The 4,102-nt window shown below is 39.3% G+C and overlaps 1 long non-coding RNA gene across 1 annotated transcript; it reads left to right on the top strand.

Annotated features, from left to right (window-relative positions):
- The first annotated feature begins 313 nt into the window (after positions 1 to 313).
- Positions 314 to 2,692, top strand: LOC118482179. The gene is made up of 3 exons (XR_004867621.1): positions 314 to 593; positions 2,059 to 2,115; positions 2,528 to 2,692. It is a non-coding gene; the product is annotated as an uncharacterized LOC118482179 (long non-coding RNA).
- Positions 2,693 to 4,102: the final 1,410 nt, after the last annotated feature.

Below are 4,102 nucleotides of genomic sequence, written 5' to 3'. Positions count from 1 at the left end.
AAACGCTAAGTGTTGGTTCATAAATTCGGCCGCGCGCGATGTCGGGCTACACACCTCCATTCATCAGTCGCACACTTCATGTTAGTGGGCTTCTAAAGGCCCAGTCTTGATCTGCCCTATTGGAACCCAACCCACTCGAATAAAATGCATATATGCACGATGAGGGACACATTTTGCATTTTATTTGGCAAAGTACAAGGAAAACTACAAACCCTAGAATGCATATATGCACGGCCTATTCTTTCCCTTTCCTTTCGCAAGTGGCGGCAGTTCTTTTCTTCCCCATCGTTCCATCATCAATGGAAACCATCAACTGTAAACCCCTTCAAAGCTTTTGATCACGTTTCTTATCTTGCACATCAAACCTCGCCATAAACATTCCCCATTTACCGGAATATCGTCGGAGCATATGATGTGTCGGGATACGCGGAGGATCGCGGTAGGAACCATTCTTCGACTCTTTAATGATTGATAGCACCTCTATTCACGTCAGCACTGCAATGGGACTCGTCGAAAACACGAAGACGTCACTGGACGTACCCGAAGCCCTCCTTCTTTCGACTCGGCTCGGTTTTCTCTCACACGAACACTTGGTTAGTGTAATCATCGCTGAATTAATGTCCACTTTGTATATATTATGGCTTTATGATTTGATGTTGTGTGGCATTGATACATATGCAAGCATGAGAATAAACTGTTAGCTTGATCTGTGGTTGCACGTAAACTCGATATTGTTAGTGATCTTATAATATGCGATTGCTGGTCAGTTGTGAATTGCTAATCGATATATGTGAGGGTACACGGTCATGATAGTTAGGGGGTGGGGTGTTTAACTGATCACTGAAAGGATGACATGCATGCAGGAGGTGAAAAGTGTATGGCACCATCTTATGTTGAGTCTAGATCTAATCAAATAAAGTGGATGTATGATGATTGTATGTGGCTAATACTTGATTGACTATTATGTTTGGGTCAGATGATGTGACCAAAAGATTATAAATATGATGTAAATGTTATGAATATTTGACTGACTATTATGTTTGGATTGTTATGAATATTAATATTCCTTATAATTTTAATGTTAGAAAATTGGTATAGATGATAGATGATAGGTGATGCTATGCACGTGCTTTTGATAACCTTGGGTAGGGATGACATTATATCATTATACCTAGGTTAGTGCCAATTAAAGTTGCCCACTAAATTCACCAAAATCTAAGCAACGATTGTGACATATCAATAGCTTTTAGGGTTCCAATACAATTGATGATAAGTAATAAACCTTGAACAAAGTGACGGCTCATGTGAGTAGCATTGATCCAATCAAACTGTATGTAATCTAATGATGTTGTTGAAAGTCAAGGACATATGGGTATTAAATAATTATGTTAATTTGTGAATGATTGGATTCGGGTATTTGTTTTGATTATAGCCTTGTTGACTAATGAATAACGTGCTTTAACTGTATACATGGAATCCACAATTCATGCATTGATATTGCTAAGAACAGAATGATAGATAATATTATGATGAAACTTGGATTAGAAAGTGAGTGGGCCGCATCTCCTTTATGTTTTGTGTTGGGTCGCACAACAAGTAACAACATTGGTTGGGCCGCGTATCTAGGGAGCGGGCAATGAGCTGTGTCTGAGGGTTGGGCTTAACCCGTGTAACATTGGACCGGCAAGGCCATTGGGCTGCAATGTGTGAGTTAAACATGAATGATTGGTAATGGACCACATAAAAACTAGATGTATATTGGGCCGAGTACTTGTTGGGCCTGAACGGTTGAATTGCGATGTCGAGCGTATAGCCGTAATGGAATTAAACAAAGTAGGGTTTCCTGCGTGCCTTGTGAAGTATGAAATTGTAATGTGAGTGCATTCGTAAACCAATAACGTGCTATGTGTGTATGTTTATGGACTAGTGCGTTGCGTGAATTACTGAAGTGACTTGCATAACTATACGTGAAATCTGTGTACACTACAAGTGTAATATGTGTAAAGAATACGTGATCTGTGTGCATAAGAAACTGATTCATATTGATAATCACTCTAGGGTTTGGTTGATCCATTTGGAACGAATAGTGAAACGTGACATACCGAGCAATCTAAGGTGAGTTCACTACATTCGAGCATGCGTCCCAGTGGTTGGGGACAGTCAGTGGGTATCCCATGGGGGGGACAAGTCTTTGGGTAAAAACGGGTATATTGGTTAATATTCTCACCTATCATCTTTTGTAAGTCCCTCATCGGGTATTAGTTAGTAGCGCTACTTAGGTTTGGCACCCTCACACCGCTCCTAGAGAGGACGGATGTGAACTAATGACCCAGTCGGGCCCAGTACTAGATAGGAGTACGTGGGAAGGGCAGTCGTGTATTTCAGGAGCCGTCATTGTTCGGAATTGAGATATTAACAATATTACTTGCATTGGTTATTGAACTGTTTTACATTCAACTGGTAACAAACGTTTTCTAAAACTGTGGACTCGCCAGCTTTGTCTGATACACTTGTTACATGCTCGCAGGTCGTTAGGGAATGGAAACAGGAGCTTGCTGGCTGGAGGACAGGAGTGGTCATGGTCACACTGATGGGCTCATTTGTTAAACACTTATTTATCATGTTGATTAGTATTACTTTATGATACAATAATGCTTCCGCTGAACTTGATGGTTTTTTTTGAATTACTTATGTTGGGATTTTATTACTATTAAATGATGAAACTTTATTTTTAAACTTATGGATTCAATGTAATTGGTGGCTCATTACTAGTGGTCACACGCCTAACAGGGACACACCCTAAGTGGTAATTTGAGGGTGTGACATTATAACTCGTTGTAAAATACGAGATTCTTCGATCCGTCGACTCAGCTAACCTACAAACACACGTGGCAACCCAACAAAGAAATGTGACCCGTCGCGCCACGCGACGCCGCCCAGGTGACCCCTCGCGACACGCGAGAGGGACAAATTTTAAGTATAAATAGAGGGGTGTGGGACTTGCAGTTTGGCGTTGGAACGACGATAAAACACAATTCGTACACTGAGTTATAGTCTGATTACTACCAAACACACACTAGCTCGAATTCTGCTACGATACTGGGTATTAACTCGATCGCTGCTACGATTCAATATCCGATCGATTGAAACTATCCGATGAATGTTTATGTGCTGCTCAAATTGGGTTTATACTTTGTCATTCGTCGTGATTTCGATAGGATGTTTGAGTATCGCCCGAACTCGGGCTATACTCTGTCATTCGTTGCAAATCCGTTGGATGTTTAAGTATCGCACTTTGTCATTCGTTGTGAGGGTTTAATCTCGTGAGTTATCGTAAATGCTGTATTAGTTAATTACTTAGTTTCGTGTGCATTATCGCTTAAATTAGGTTATTAGGCTTATCAATAGACTAAACACTACCCCATACACTTACAATCAAAGTAGATGCTAATTCTCAGAAGAATCTGAATCATGAAGCTTGTTAATTCAATACTGCATACTTATAATGTGAGTCATTCTCTTTTTATCAACTGTTTTACAATACTCCAAATTATTTTCCAAAATTACAATTACATGGATTATGTCTTTGTAGTCTTCAATTACAGCCGGTATGTGGGGTATTGTGAACATTACTAGTGTTTTTATCAGTTTAGGTAGGCGTACCTAAATCATGATACACTTTTAGGTGAACAGACCTAAATAGTGATATACGTCACTTGTGGGTGAACGGACCCAACAGTGATATGACCACAGTCACCGAAACGAGTCAAGTGACAAATACTGTGGGTAGTTGGTTGACATGTAGAAACATTGTAATCGCTCTTAATACTGTAAATTATAACAAATATGTTTTTGTGAAAACTGAATGAACTCACTCAGTATTTCCCGCTGACAAAACCTTTTTAAAACGCGTTTCAGGTGATTACAGTAGATTGGAATAAGAGTTGGATACGGCACCAAAAAGGCTTACAGAAGTGGCTTGATTTATCAATTAAATAAAAATTAAGAAAAGTTGTTTTATGTAATCAAGTTTATATTAAAAGCTAGCTTTGTAAAACATGGAATTTATTCCATCTATTTAAATAAAATCCGGTGTTTCTAA

Source organism: Helianthus annuus, chromosome 9, assembly GCF_002127325.2.
Source record: "Helianthus annuus cultivar XRQ/B chromosome 9, HanXRQr2.0-SUNRISE, whole genome shotgun sequence".
NCBI lineage: Eukaryota > Viridiplantae > Streptophyta > Magnoliopsida > Asterales > Asteraceae > Helianthus > Helianthus annuus.
This window is presented reverse-complemented; position numbering and strand designations above follow the sequence as displayed.